Here is a 16702-nt window from a genome sequence, read left to right as displayed (position 1 = left end):
GCGACCTTCAGCATGTCACTAGAAATTTGTCTCCAGTTGTTATCAATTCGCTGTTTATTAATTTTTGGAGGTGCTAGTGAACCAATCACATTTCCACCTAATTGAGTGGTCAGTCAGCCCATACTCTTCCCCCTTGTCAACAGAAAGAAACGTTACAAAATGTCTGGCTGAAATCCGCTTATGCCGTTTCTTCTGCATTCTCTTGACCCACAGTCTAACAATCCTATCTAAAAAGAACTAAGGTTAGTCTAACCTAACTGTCTTTTGTGAGCCCCAGTAATACTTTCCTTTAAAATGAAATCATAATCAATGTTTTTAGCACATAAAACACAATGAACTCAGAGTAGATCATCCCAGGTTTGAAATAATATTTTGAGATTTTTATAGCAACATCTTTTTATTTAATCCTTACAACTCTATGAGAGAAATCATGTTTTACATGTTTCATACATGAGGAATCTGAGGCTACCCATGGCACTTCTAGAGACTCCAAATAACCGACCCCAAAGTGCTGGGCTTACAGGAGATGCTACTGTACGTGTTTGTGGAACTGAGTCAGCAGAACCAGCATTCAGTTGGCACAGACTCCACTGGCCTGTTTCTAACCCTCACCGCTCTCTTCCTATTCATGTGTGTGTTTGTGCACTGGAGTGAGGGGGAATGCACAAAACGTACGGCTTTTCTTGCCCCCTACTTCAAACAAAACCGTCTCTCCTTTCATCACTTGATATTTGAGATTTCAGGGCATGATTTTGTTTAAAGAAATGGTTTTGAAATCTCTACACACCATGCCACTTTCCTTTTAGGCTTTGGTGAAGTCATATGTTAAGAAATAAGGCAAAATTATGTGAAAAGGTGACATATCAGATGTGAAAATCCAACGCATTTATGTATCTCTGAATCAGCTCAACAATTTTAGATGAATTATAGAGTTTAAATTTATAGATTCCTTCCTAAAGTATACATTTTTGGGTTCCAGATTTGAACACATAAATTACTTTTATAGCTATTTCAAGCATTCAGATAAACTCCCCAAAGTCTAATAGATTGGATAAGAGATTATCAACATTTTAATATATCTTGACACAAATAATCCATTATTTTTCAGGATCCCATAAACCATATGGGAATGTATCCTTTTTAAAAAGCAATTATTGGGATGATATAATTGACTTCCAGGCATCCCTTCTCATCTAATAATCAACTCTTATGATGTTCCTTGGCTCTTCCCCAAGCACTGGGGTAACAATAATTTTCTTTTTATGTCCTGAAAAAAGGATGGAGATCAGAGATGGGGTCTGTGACTGACTGCAGAAGTCTTGGTATTAAATCTCTGGCAGCTATCTTGATTGAACCTACTCCCCTGGAGCAGCCACTTTTAATCTTTCCTGGGTCACAGCCTCCGCTTTGAGAATCTGAAGAATCTATGGACCTCTCACTAGAAAAGTGCAGATGAACACAAACTCAAAATTTTTCGTACAACTTATTTTATTGCTTTTAAATCAATTGCCAACACAGGCCATATAAAACCAGTCTTTGCAAGGATATCTGTATGTCTCATTTTTGGTTTTGTGCTGAAATTTGCTACACCCAGGAATAAAATCCAAAGTATGCAATAAAACAAACCAAACTTTATTTTTGACAAAAAGATACCAAAGTAGTGATGAGCGCTGGCTATAGAGCCTCTGGCATCAGAGAAGAGTTCTACAAGAAAGCCCACCTCTTCCACGTTGTTCTCCAGGGTGAGCCGGGGAAAACACAGGTGCTAGACAGAGAGAAGGCTCGGGTGCCAGCAGTAAGCGAAGAATAACGTTGGCAGAATTTAATGAGGGTTTCCCAAAACAATAACATTTTATACTTGTATTTACTTATAAAAAGGAAAAATATGGTTTCAGAAATTGGGAGATATTAAGATAAATTTAAAATTTTTGAAAAATCATACCAGACCTACTATGTTCCTACTACTTAATCATTTGAAATGTATGAAGTTCAAAGTGGAACAAGTGCATGCACTGCTCAGAGGTGGGCTAATCAAGCCAAGAGAGTGAAAATACTAGCAGATTATACATATGCGTTACCTTAAACTTGAAATTTGAGCTTTACTAATATTCAGTATGTGAGATTGATACCAGCAGCTTCTCTTGATCCTGCGTCAGGCTGCTTCAGTCTCGTGGCATTTATGTGAAGTATGCAGGATCCCACAGACTGCCTCTCCTGACCTCCAGTCTACCTACAGGCAATTTGAAAGGCACCTTTTCAGTTGTTGGAGGGGCAAGCACAGTTGTGGAAATGTGCGATTTCTCTACAGCATCATTCCAATGTCCATCCTCCAGCTTCTCGGTGACGAGAAGCACTGTGGTGGCAGCAGCAGCAGCAGAGGCTTCTGGATCTGACTTCCTAATTCTGGACTGCAGCTATGGGTCTGTCCTACAGACTCTCCAGCATCTGGAGGCACGTGCAACAGCAACGGAGGTGGCACGAGCTCTGGATTCCAGCAGAGCTACCCTAGTGGGTTACTTCGGTATTGGCACCCTAAAACCTGCTGTCAGGATCTTCTAACAATTCTGTAAGCCCTTAATACCCTGCATTAAGTCTCTTCTATCTTAAAATACTCAGAAGGGTTTCTGTGACACTGAACACACACAATATTACAGTAGGTAAAGGTCTCCTAATGGAAAGGTGGCCGTTGCACACTCTGGGGAGGTTGGTTGTGATGTCCCCACTTGTCTGCTCACTTTCAGCATACTGCAATACCCTACAACTTACATGTGCCCAAGAGAGCAGATTTGCAGTTATCATCAGAATTATGACATCACCCACAAATAGATTTTTTAAAGATTTTTGCAAAGAAAGGCACATTAAACATAAATAAAGCAAAACACAAGCCAGCAAGAAAACGGTAGAGCTGACAACTACTTTATTACCAGTAACGGTGCTTTATCAAAAATTGTAAGGTAAGAAAGTGATTACCTTGTAAAATGTAAAACCATAAAACTTTTAGAAGAAAAATTGGAAAAAAACCTTCAAGACATAGGACTAGATGAAAAGGTCATAGACATGACACCATAAGAACAATTTTAAAAAAGGGAAAAAAATAATTGAATGCACTACATGAAAATTTAAAACTTTTTTGCTCTGTAAAAGACCCTGTTCAGAGGATGAAAAGATAAGCTATGGGGGCCGGCCCGGTAGTGTAGAGTGAAGTTCATGTGCTCCGGTTCAGCAGCCTGGGTTCATAGGCTGGGATCCTGGTGCAGACGTACACACTCCTTATCAAACCATGCTTGACACAGATTTGAGCTCAGCGACAATCTTCCTCAAGCAAAAAGAGGACGATTGGCAATGGATGTTAGCTCAGGGCCAATGTTCCTCAGCAAAAAAACAGAAGGAAAGAAAAGAAAAGAAAAGCTATGGATGGGAAGAAAATTTCTGCAAACTGCCTACCTGACAAAGGGTTTATATCTAGAATATATGAAGAACTCTCAAAACTCAACAATGAAAAACAACCCAATTTGCTCATTAGGGAAACAATTAATTTACCCATTAGGGAAAGGCAAACTACAACCACAATGAGATATTACTACATTCACCATTAGAATAGCTAAAATTTAAAAATAATGAAAATACCAAATTCTGGTAAGGATATAGAGAAACTGGATCTTCCATACATTGCTGGTGGAAATATACAGCCACTCTGGAAAATAGTCAAGCAGTTTCTTATAAAACTAAACATACACTTACACTATAATCCAGCAATTGCACTCTTGGGCACTGATCCTGGAGAAATGAATACTTATGTTTACACAAAAACCTATACATGAATGTTTACAGCAACTTTATTCATAACAGCCAAAAACTGGAAACAACTCATATGTTCTTCAACAGGTGAATAGCTAAACTGTGTACTGTGATATATCCATACAATGAATACTACTCAGCAATAAAGAGAGAGAACCTACTACTACATAAGTACTTAATACATAATAGTACATAATACACGAGAATTTGGATGGTTCTCTATACCACTGTATTGAGTGAAAAAAGTCAGTCCCAAAAGGCTATGTACAGAATGATTCCATTTATGTAACATTCTCTGAATGACACAGTTATAGAGATGGAAAACAAATTAGTGGCTGCCAGTTAATAGGGATGGGGAGGTTGGGGAAGGGGGGGACCTTGAGCCGCATGAGAGTTTCTTGGTAGTGACAGAACTGTATCTTAATTGTAGTGGTAGTTACATGAAACTAGACATGCTATCAAATTGCATAGAACTGTACCCACACACACATGAATGAGTGCACTAAAAACCATGAAATCCGAATATGGCTGCTTAACAGTATTGGACCAATGTCAGTTTCCTGGTTTAACATTGTTATTAATATGTCATATAAGATATTACAACAAGGGGATGTTCATGAAGATTACACAGGACTCCTGTACTATTTTTGCAACTTCCCGTGAGTCTATAATTATTTTAAAATAAAAAGTTTTTTTAAGGGATGACATTCAGTCATACTTATCTAATTTTAAAAATTACCATTTAAAGTGGAATCAAAAACATGGAACTAATACATTTTAAAGTTTTCTAAAATGTTTTTCATCGTTATCTCATTTTTTGTTAATGTCTCATTATGTACAAAATATGTAGTATATACTTTTAAACAAACGTATCTTGGGAATGCAGACACAATTTTTTATACTGCTGGGTGTGACATAAAATTTTTGCAGACCAGACCTCTGTTATAGAGGCTACAGAAGTCTAAGATTCTACCCACCTCTTAAAAATTTTACTTGGGGAAGCATATACTAGAAGACGAAAAACACTGCACTAAGAATCAAAAAGAACTCAATTCTATTCAAGTTTAAACAAGTCCCAATCTCATCCTCATCTACAAAATGCAGGCATTGTATCAGATCTTTCCCCAGGACATTCCAGCTCTCAAAGCATTGTAACTCCATGAGCTCCACAACAGGAAAGAGTGAAGCAACCCTAAAGAAACGCACGACAAAAACTCGAACCAGTATTTATTCAAAGTGTACTAAGGGTTCAATATTGCCAAAAACACTAAATACAAGACATAGTCTAAGTTATCATCAACACAAACAAAGAAAAGGGCATCTACAAAGACAGTTTTACCTCAAAGAAAATAGATGACCAAAAGAACCAGTTTAAATATAAATATCTAGACACCAGGCATATGTGGCTACTTTACAGGCAACCTCACAGTTCTTTAAGGCTTCTAATTTCTATTCACGAAAATTAAGATTACGTTCTGTACTGCAACAAACAATACACCAGCGCATACAAGTATCCTAGTGTACAAGCTTGGGGGTTGTGATGGTTCTTGCAAGAAGTAGAATATCAAGACATCCAAGAAAGAATTATTTTCCATCTACATGAGTTAAGACTTAATAAGACAGAATTTTAAGAGGTCCATTATTCAAGGGAAATTAAACATCCACAAGGTAATTATACCACCCTGTTACACCCCCTTCTGCTTTCCAGAAACATCACCTACCTCAAACAGAGCCCAAAACTAGGAAAGAAGAAAGAGTCCTCTAAGCAGTAAAAACCAACATAACAAGGGCCTAGCACTAAAGCTCCATGCACAGGAAGTCCTGTGGTTCCTCACTCAGAACCTTCTATCATTTTGATCGACCATTCAACAAGTGTGCTAGCTATGGGTTCTCTTCTCATAGCACAGTGAAAACATCAAATTAGAAAACAAAGAAACCTCTACAGGTAGGTGTAATGAGAGCACACAGAGAGACACAACTAACAGTAAAGGAAAGAGCAAATCGACCCCAAAACAACACATGATTTACAAAAGAATGGTTTTGCCAACACATGAACAAAATAGGGTGGCCTGTATACTGCTGACCAAGGAGACTAATGGCTGGAGTTTCTTCTGCAAATAAATGGTTATGAGTTCATTCACACCCCAGACACACGAATGGAACCACCAAAGTACTATCTTTTTACCAGTGCTATAGACAGCATAATCCATCTTAGATTTTTAAATGGAGAACAAAACTGCAAACTGCCTTTAAATGATCTCTCCAGCATTCTTTAGTATTGAACTAAACTATATCACATTTGAAGGTTACCGTGAAATAAAGAGACATACCAAAAAACAAAACAGAACAAAACAAAACAAAGAATCCTGAGAAGTTGAAATATTATGTTGAAATCCATTCGGCAATAAAGCACACATATGACTATTTTATAACCTAAAAAAATGAGGTTGTATTGCAGTAAGTGAACATACTAATAACCCTTTCTCATCAATTCTCAGACACTTTTTAAAAACAACACTTTAATCTCTCTAAAGTATGGATGCTCCGAAATAAGAGACGTTATCTTACAATGCTGTCATCCAAGAGCAGGATGTAGTTGCTGAAAACCTTATGTTGACATCTCTTGGAAACATCAAGAAAGCATCAGCATCAAAGTGCCTGAGGTTTGATAAAAAATGGCCGTTCAAAATAATCTAAAAAAGACAAAGAAATGATCAGAAACTTGTGAAACTACAATCAATGGAGATAATTACAGAAAATTCTCAAAAGTAAATTGCATCCTTTTACCTTAAAAGATAGTACATATGAAGTACTTATCACATTACTTAGTAAGCACTCAATAAATTTAGCTACTATTATTATTACAAGATGGAAAATAAGGACTCATAGAGCTGGTAAAAATATCTATGATCACAGTGACCAGGCAATCAATAAGCACTTATTAAGTGCCTACGAGGCCACCAGCATTGTGCAGGAGCAATACAAGCGCATCATGATCAACCTAGGAGGCACTATTTTTTATCAAATAAATGGTGATTTGCACAATACAACAGTTTCAACCAATAAGATAAACATCACATTATCTTCAGCAACGATTAGAGCTTACGAAGTACTTTCAACTTCTTTTGAAGTACTGTCTTTTATTTAAGTCCAGCATGCAAAACTTGTGGTATAAACCATTTAGGGGCGGGCCCCGTGGCAAGTGGTTAAGTTTGCCTGCTCTGCTTTGGAGGCCCACGGTTTCACCAGTTCAGATCCTGGGTGCGGACATGGCACCACTCATCAAGCCATGCTGAGGCGGCGTCCCACATGCCACAACTAGAAGGACCCACTACTAAAAATACACAACTATGTACCGGGGGCCTTTGGGGAGAAAAAGGAAAAATAAAATCTTTAAAAAAAAAAATGTTTACTGAAGAGTCACCAAATGATTAAATGAATATAAAGAAGTGTCACCAAAATGAGTCTTATAATTTTCATCGGTGGGAAAAAAATCTCTTTTCCCATTACTCTCCAGGCATAGGTAGAATAAGGATTTATATAAATTCTCTCTTAAAGAAAATATTTCTGAACTTGGAGCTACACACATCATGAAAAGACCCTCTCTACTCCTAGGATTTATACACATTTACAGGGACCAATTTATACAGGAATGCACATTTATTAAAATGTTATATTTCACTTATATGAAATGTCCAGAAATGGCAAATGTTACAGAGATGGAATGTAGACTAGTGGTTGCCCAGGGCTGGGAAGGGAGGTGGGGAAGACGATGGGGTGATGAAAAAGTTCTAAAATCGATTGTGGCAGTGATGTACAACTCTGGAATATGCTGAAAACCACTGAATTATGCCCTTTAAGTAGGTGAGTTCTATGGTATGTAAATTATATCTCAATAAAGCTGTCATTTTAAAATCTTAACTCTTCATGAAACTTGACAAATTATAACTGTTGCCTTACGGTCAAACTCCATAGGCCGTACCTACCCCTCTGTCAGACTCTTCCCTGGCCTGGGTGGATTCCATCAATGACAGTCCTACAAAGTCCCTTTCTTAGTAATCCAATTCCTTCCCCAGTAATACAAAGATCGAGCAAAGGGGCAGGGGTGAGGGGGGGGACGATGACGACACAGTCTATTGTGTAAAAGTTAAAAATACTTCAGACTGTATTTTATACAAGCGACTTTTCAAAATAATAATTATTTTCATAACATTAAAGAAAATCCTGATTAAGGAATATATTTATTATAACATTTTGAGTTTAAAAGAACATGTTACTACTCTATCAGCAAACTATGAATTACCTGATTATCTGCTAGGATACAGACGTAGTCTCACAATGGTTGTCTTTGAAATGGATGATCCTTGTAGAGTACAAAGAAATCAATGTATGCAGAATTTCAGAAATATTTTGCCCCAAAAGAATAGCAGTGTTTGAAATTAAAAAAAAAAAAAAAATTCTAGAGCGGACGGATTTAATTTAAAAGGCTCCCTGGACCCCAACCCACCTCCTATGGAAGACCAGGTTCGTTTGCTAGGAGACTTTGGAAAAAGCTTTGCAGAACAATAAACACGAGTGAATCATAAATTCACCTAGCTGTGCCCTTTGTTTACACTACCTTTAATCCACATGTACCACTCTATTTAAGGATCCTATTCAGAGGCGCTCTTAGCTTGTGGTAGAAACAGACTTAATCTTATTCTCAATGCCTAGCACGGTGCTTAGAGTAGGTGCAGTTCTCAAGAAAAATTTGCTGAACGAATGGAGATTTCTCAGCTGACTAGGCCAACTGGCTGCTTACAGCTGGGCTTTCTATTCAGGAACCTTTGGAAAACCTTTTTCCTCTCTGAGTTGGCTTAAAGTAGCTCCTAGAACAACAGAATCTTATCACCTACTTCACTGGCCTAAATTGTAGCTCCCTTTTCAAAATGAGCAACAGGAGGTGAGAGTAAAACCTCTGGATATGATTTGATCATGAACAAATGTCTTCCTACATTCCTCCTTGGGCTACGATGAAGAGTGCCTGTTGGCAGCCTCAAAGCAATTTTTAATGGCTCTCTAGAGATGAGGAGAATCAAGAAATGAAAAGAGATTATGCCTAGAGCATGTACTCCAAAAAATGTTTAGGGTAAAGGCAGGTAAACTGTTCAGGGACACAGGCTTTGATGAATTTTTTTTTTTCAAGGAACATTAGCCCTGAGCTAACTGCTGCCAATCCTCCTCTTTTTGCTGAGGAAGCCTGGCCCTGAACTAACATCCATGCCCATATTCCTCTCCTTTATATGCGGGACACCTGCCACAGCATGGCTTACCAAGCAGTGCCATGTCCACACCTGGGATCCAAACCGGCGAACCCTGGGCCACCAAAGCAGAATGTGCGCACTTAACTGCCGCACCACCAGGCCAGGCCCCGGCTTTGATCAATTTTTGAAATGATTATGAAGGCTATATTTTGAACACACACACACACACTGGTAGCAGCCTTGTATCTCAAGAAAAGGTAAAAGAATCAGAATTACTGAACCAGGAGAAATTAATAATAAATAAGTGTGTAAAAATCTATTATTTTTCTCCATTCCCAGTAAACAACTACTTCAGGAAAAATTTCAAGTATGATAGTTTAAGGCAGTCCTATCTGAAGGTAATAAAAGAAAAGGAAAGAACTGGAAGAATAAACACCAAACCATTACTAATAGTTATAATATGCTAAGGGCAGCGTTATGGGGGCACTTTTAATTTCTAAATTATATATTTCTTTCACATCAATATTCTGCAATGAGCATGTGAAACTTTGGTGATAAGGAAAAAAATGGTCTTGCCTTCAAACATACATATACATTTTCCCCAAGTAAAATAATTTGAACTTCTTTACGGCTTACGGCTTTACAGAATACTGGTGGGCTAATAAAACTGCTCACATACTTTAGGCAACAGTAAAAAAGGGAGGGAGGAGGTCCAACTTTTGTTAATGGCTTTTACCAAAGTCCACAATCTAATGAAGAAATACATAATCATACTGTAAGTCAGAGTATGGCTTGTACTGTCAAAGTGTTTTACAGGAGCGAGAGGAAAGAGCATCACTTATGACTAGAATAGAAGAAGAGCTTGCAGAAAAGGCGACAGTTGAGCTGGGTTAGATGGATGATCTCTCTGGTGAGGTAACAATAGTTGAAATTCAGAGCACATGCTCTGTCCCCAAAAAATATTTTGTAGATAAAAATAGCTCAAGTTAGGGAACATACACCCAGCCAACCCCCAAACATATTTTTTTAAAATCTATTTTTAAATATATCACAAAATCTGCTATATAAAGCAAAGAAAACTTTCCCACCTCATCTCGGTTTCTTCTCTCATTCGACTATTCCTTTACCATTTTGGCGTGAATCCTGTGTGACTGGCACTTCACACCAGTTTCTGTGCTGAGATACACACTGTCTTTTTTCCTATGGATGATAATTTTGCATCTCCTCATTAAACTGCATACCTTTGAGAGCAATGGCGATCATCCATTTCTACTTTATGTTTCCATGATACTCCTTAAATAAAGACTCAACAGATGTTGTTGACAGATTAAACCTAGTTCTAATAATTGCGACAAGTTATTGATATCACAAAAGATATCTGTGAAACAGATACTATAAACAATAAAATCACATTTTTGTATAGAACAAAAAGCGTCTTGATTAATATATCTTCCCCAGACACTAACCCAATTGCTGTTCTTTGGTGTAATCTGTTCAGAAACGTGTTTATTAAAAAAAAAAAAAATTAAGTCTCTTAAGCAGCCTCTATTGAACATCATCTTTTTTTGTCACAAAGACCTAAGACAATACATTTATTGGGCACTAGAAAGGCACTAGGTGACACACTGAATTTGCACAGAAATGGTGGACAGTCCCAGTTCCCAAGGATCTCAAAGGACAGTTCACAACTCAAGAAACGACTTGGCAATGTATACATACCAGACAATGTGTTTAAAACAATGTGAAAAGTACACAGGAAAAAACATGTTTTCCAGGAAACATGTCCTAGATATTTCAAAGGTAATTCTTTCTGAATGTTTTCTTTACATGTGCTTTTAAAAGTTCAGAAATTCTCTCCTCTATTGTTTAAATAAGCTAGTAAGTAAACAAAGATAGAAATTTGGAAACTTGTTTAAATCTTCTACTTTCTATTATAAAATGGAAAGGAAGATTCTGCCCACAAGCTTGCCTGACAATCCTTATCACAGAAGAGGATGAAAGAGGGTGGGGGGAATATTAGGTGTGACAATGCCAGATACCATCAAGATTACTACAAAAGAACATGTTTTGTGTGTCTAAATTTCCTAAATTCTGTAGGAAGAATAGAGTCTCTCTCAAACATTATTATCTGAAATCAGCTTTCAGTTGCCCAAGTATAGTTTCTCCTTTGTTGCTGTTGCTGAGCCTCTGAATTTAGGCTATAATGTTTCACCCCACTCAAAAAGTTACTAGACAGTGAGTTAATCAATGAACACTTTGGAAAGTTGTTAGTATTGCTTTAAAAAACAACAAAACACTGGGCCAGGGTTCCAACAAAACTCACTCTTCTAGAGAAGTGTTTTACAAAATAACTCAAAATGGAAGAAAAGACAGGATGGAATGCTATTTTTGATAATGAGTAGCAAAAAAAAAAAAAGAAAAAAGAAAAGAAAGACTACAGAATAACACACCCACTGCTACTTTGTTTATAGGCCTGTAACTTGCACATGCAAGTACTCTACAAAGTACTGCACAAGAAGAAACTGTCAAAAATGAATGCTTATGAAAACATTCCTTCTCTATATTAGGTCTCTAACCAGGAATGTGCTGTTTCTAAATATGACGACTTCAGCAAGTATTGACAGGTATAGCAGAGCAATAATGCTCAAGATGGAAAAAAAATCTTACATGTACTTGTTTTTGTTTTATCAATAGTAAAAGTTGCTGTTACCAATTATAATACCTATGGTCTCAGTAGTAGAAATTAACTTTACGGAAGATACCTGCTAGGCAGAACAGTATTTTACAAACTAATTTTATTTCTACCAAAAGTCTAGTTTTTTTCCTAATCCAATACGCCCTAGCAACCTGGGGTTTTTTTTGTTTTGCTTTTTCCCCCTTCCAAAAGAGCCTCCGCCAGTAAGTCGAAGTAATACTTTCCACAGTTCAAAGGTTAAGGCAAATTCGGCTCTACGTAGAGTCTTGCCCCTCATCAGCAATACCCACCCCTCGCCCCCGCCTTTTTGTTGTTGTTCTTTTCAAATTTTCTTGGCCTGAGAGAAGTTAATGCTCTCATATGATTGCAAATCCACGACACAAGCGATTTCAGGTGCCGAGGAACAAAACTGGGATGGGAGGAAAGGAACGACAGCAATCAAGAACCATTGCGCCCTTGAAATGAGCCTCTCCAGAACGCAGGAAACGAGATTATGCCCAAAGAACCTGCCGCCCGGAAGCCACAACTTCCATCAATCAGCAAAGAAAAGTTGCTAGGAGGAGCTCAGCGCCCAGGCAGCCGGCGCCGGAGCGGAGACCGAGAGCAGCACAGACACTCCAAGGCCCGGACCGCCCCGGACGGCGGGCAGCAGCTGCGGCTGCGGCGTCCGGGGGGCCGACTCCGGAAGGCTCCGGGTCTCGGGGTGCGCGACCGGCCCGGAGCGGCGCGGGCACAGCGCCCGAACGCGCACCCCTCCCCACGACCACGAGCAGTGGGCGGAGAGACGGGCGCAAAGGAAAAGCGGGACAATGCTGGGCCGGACTGGCGACTCCGCGCGCTCCAGGGGTCCCCAGCGCCCCTTCCCGCCCTGGGGCCGCCGGCCGCCGCGCTAAGTTAGCTCCTCGGCCCTCGCTTCAGGGTTGGGGCGGCGAAACCGTGGGCGCCGACCTCCCTCCGCCTGGCCGCCGCCGCCTTTCTCTCCGCGGGGCGGCTCCTGCGAGTCCGCGAGGAGGCGGCGCGCGAGCAGAAGGGAGCGCGCGCGGGGAAGGGGGCGCGCAAGGCAGCGGCACGCGGGGGAGCGGGGCGCGCGGCGCTCCCCGAGGACCCGCTGCCGCTCCGGCGGCTTTTCGGTTGAGGCGGGGGCTGCGCCGCGGTTTAGCGTCCGTTACGAGTCTTGGCCCGGGCGGCGCAGCTTGCCAGCCATCCTGGCCCGCCTCCCCCTCGGCTCCCATCAGGAAGGGCAGCCGAAAGGGCCGGCGACCGTCTCCCGCCAGGGCTGCGGCCGCCGGTCGGCGGGCATCCCGGCGCCTGCCCCTAGGGCTAGAAGAGAAAGTAAAATGAAGTGCCTTTCCCCAGGCGACACCTACCCGTCCCCAGTCCAAGTGCAGCTGCCTCGCTCCTCAGGCGCCGCCGGTCCCCGCCCTCGGGCCCCAGGCTCCGTTCTCTTGACAATGGCGCGTCCCCTTTAAGGAATAATCCGATCGGAACCGATCTGTGGTTAAACCTCCCTCCGACTCTGATTTTAACCGGATTTCTCTCTCTCTCCCAGAGCCCGACGGGCGCCCGGCGGTGCTGCGAGCTCTTCCCACCCCTTCCCCGCCCCGCCCACTCCCTCGCCTTCCTGATTGGCGAGCAACACTACAACAGGAACAGCAACCCTCGCACTCCACTGGCCAGTCCAGCCGCCGCTCAGAATTACCCCCACCCCCCCACCGCGCCCCTTTTCCTGGGTTGGTCCTACCTCCAATCACTCTATGTCCTCTATTCTATCGTTGCTTTGGAGAACTGGCAGTCAAGGCTCACCCTCCCGCCTCCGGAAAGCGAACTTTATTTTTATTGGTAAAAGGACATCTTCCTGTGCACCTGATTGGGCAAGGAAGGAGCTAGTCTGCACGCCCCTCACCCATTATCGCTCTCCCTTTACGGGTTTGAGAAATACAGCCGCAAAGTCCTCCCTACTTTGCCTTCTTCTAAGCGCCTTTCCCATTAAATGTTGGAGGAGTCGTGGACAAACCTCACAGCCGGTGTTGGGAAAAGCTGGAAAGAGAGAAGAGAAAAATTCAAAATCTTCTGCAATGAGTAATGTATCCTGAGCTGGAGCTGGGATCCTGCGGAACCTCATCATGAGGTCTAGTGAATGGAGTGGTTAGAATGAGTTTGTATACCTGAAATTTGAGTGCTAACTCTTCCTGAGAGTCACTCAACAAGTTTTCACTCACTGTCCACTCTACTCCTACCGTCGGTTCCACTGGCATTTGGCCACCCGGAAGAGCTTTAATAAAAGTATCTGCAAACCTGGCGTTTCCTTGTGTGTCTCGCAATCGTTCATTTAAAAAGTATTTAAATAATTTCCATTAACAATTACCTTTTAGTCACGTCCTCTGCGTTATGCCGGCGTTTGTCACGAGACATAAGTTACTTTTCTGAAAAGATTGAATAGGTGGTCCCACTTACGCCAATCTCAAAGTCGAAGACGTCCATCTCCCTTCCTCGAACGGTAGCAGGGAGAGCCCCGAGTGAGCCCAAGCGATACCAGAAGGCTATTCCTTGGGGGAAAGAGGGAGTCTGGCACCGGAAGCTTGACCCTGCAGCAAAACCTCACGCATGAAAAGACGAGAAATTCTGTGGCAGCCTGGTGGGATCTGCATTAGGATTTCCCCAGTTTCCCACCGGAGCTGTAAGAATCGAAAGGATTGTAACTACTAAAACTGGGTACAGTTCGTGCTTTGGTACCCATCTAAGAATGTCAGGGGAAGACGATTAAGTGTCCTGATCCTCTTTGCCAATGAACTTTGAGAGACTTTGGACCACAGGATGTTTAGTGTATTTGCAGTGATAGCCCCGGCGGAAACCAGTGGTGCCAAGAACGTGGCGGCGCTCAGCAGTACCCTAGAAGGGGGTTTCGTGCCAAAAAAGGGAAAATAAACATAGATAGTCCATAGGACTTTTCCGGTGAAAAATCTCCTGGGAATACCCATAAATATCGAAGAATGAGAAAAGGGAATGTTGTGGGTGGGTTACGTGTTGCTAAAGGGGGCAAGAGACAAGGAAGTATCTGGATTATATTTACATAACCTTCACAGACATATATATATATACATTATATATATAATATATATAATATATATATAAATCTCTTAAGTGTCTATCACTAAACCCCTATTTTCAGCCTATTCCATTTATTACTTTTTTTTACTACAACCAAGGTAAATTAAGACTCCTGGTTTTCTCCTGATTTACTACTCTCAAGCTTTGAGATGCTTCGGGGTTCTGATACTCTATATTAGAATATAATCAGAATAAGAATATTCTATATTTGGGCCGGCCTGGTGGTGCAGCCCTTAAGTTTGCACATTCTGCTTTGGTGGCGGGTTGGCGGGTTCGGATCCTGGGTGCGGATCCCGGGTGTGGACATGGCACTGCTTTGCAAGTCATGCTGTGGCAGGCATCCCACATATAAAGCAGAGGAAGATGGGCACGGATGTTAGCTCAGGGCCAGTCTTCCCCAGCAAAAAAAGGAGGATTGGCAGCTGATGTTAGCTCAGGGCTAATCTTCCTCAAAAAAAAAAAAAATATTCTATATTCTAATATCTAGTATGATCTTCTGGAAACAAAGACATCTAGTATTTCAGATGTGTAGCAACTGCACATAACTGCAAGTCTTGTTTAAGATCTAGGTGATATTTTCAACTTGTTTGTAAAACAGCTGTTCTCTGATGTTCAGATTGTTTTGTTATACTAACACATTGGGCTCATAACTCCAGAAAGCAATCTACAGTAACCTCTAGATTCTCTTTCTTATACTGACCAACCATGCTGAGATCATCACCCCTCAAATATAATTTATATTATTTTTTTCTCTATTTCACCCTTGCCCACAATAGGATTATTTATCACTTTTTAGCCCATACACCCAGCCTCCTGGTACTAACATTCCTATTGGTATTTCACATTAAGGAAGAATTTTGAACATCTGCAAACCTGAAGCTTCCAATAGGCAGGTCATTTTTCAGAATGTTCAGAGTTACTGAACACAGTGCAAATTCTAACACTGGGGAAATTTACAAGTGGCACTTTCCCCTTCAGAGAAACTTTATCTCCTACCTTTGTTCCTATCTCTAAGTCAGACTATTCTTTTTTTTTCTCTCTCTTTTCTTCAGGGGAAGATTCACCCTAAGCTAACATCTGTTGCCAATCTCCCTCCTGCCTTTTTCATCCTTCTTTTCCCCCCACTAAAGCCCCAGTACATAGTTGTGTATAGTTGCATGTTCTGGTTCTTCTACGTGAGCCACCACCACAGCATGGCTACTGACAGACTAGCGGCATGGTTCCATGCCTGAGAACTGAACCCAGGCTGCCAAAGGGAGAGTGCAGAAGTTTAGTCACTAGGCCATCAGGGCTGATTCAGACCCCACCCTTTAAACAGAAATATCCCCTGTAATGTGCCCATATGACTAAAGCTTTTTAACATCCTTTTGTGTAGATCTTTGGTAAAGTCTTTGAAAGGGTGAAATGCATTATGATCACTTGTTCTCCCTGTTTATATACAAAGATAAACCACATCAAAGAACTACCATAGTTTAGGGGGCTGGCTCCGTGGCCGAGTTGTTAAGTTCGCGCTCTCTGCTGCAAGCGGCCCAGTGTTTCGTTAGTTCGAATCCTGGGCGTGGACATGGCACTGCTCCTCAGACCACGCTGAGGCAGCGTCCCACATGCCACAACTAGAAGGACCCACAACAAAGAATATACAACTATGTACTGGGGGGCTTTGGGGAGAAAAAGGAAAAAATAAAATCTTAAAAAAAAAAAAAAAAGAACTACCATAGTTTAATCACTAATTAGTTTCCTCAGAAAAATTATGTTACCAATTACATTGCAAATTCTTTTCAGTTCACCATACATATACACAGTAGCTATTATGTGCTAAGTAAAGAATAGGGAAAGGGGCCAGCCCTGTGGCCAAGTG

General features: G+C 41.1%; 1 protein-coding gene across 13 annotated transcripts in view; it reads right to left on the bottom strand.

The window, feature by feature from the left end:
* Window positions 1-13343, bottom strand: part of FRYL (FRY like transcription coactivator) — a 249723-nt gene extending 236380 nt beyond the window's left edge. For 5 of the 13 annotated variants that reach the window (XR_011502241.1, XM_070505921.1, XM_070505926.1 and 2 more), the window contains exon 1: window positions 13104-13337. The gene's annotated coding sequence lies outside the window, so the exon portion shown is untranslated. Of the gene's footprint in view, window positions 1-13103 lie in introns of all 13 variants that reach the window. The other 8 variants (XM_070505928.1, XM_070505931.1, XM_070505932.1 and 5 more) reach the window with 4 other exon arrangements.
* Between the last annotated feature and the right edge of the window lie 3359 nt (window positions 13344-16702).

Source organism: Equus asinus, chromosome 3 (assembly GCF_041296235.1).
Source record: "Equus asinus isolate D_3611 breed Donkey chromosome 3, EquAss-T2T_v2, whole genome shotgun sequence".
Taxonomy (NCBI): domain Eukaryota; kingdom Metazoa; phylum Chordata; class Mammalia; order Perissodactyla; family Equidae; genus Equus; species Equus asinus.
This window is presented reverse-complemented; position numbering and strand designations above follow the sequence as displayed.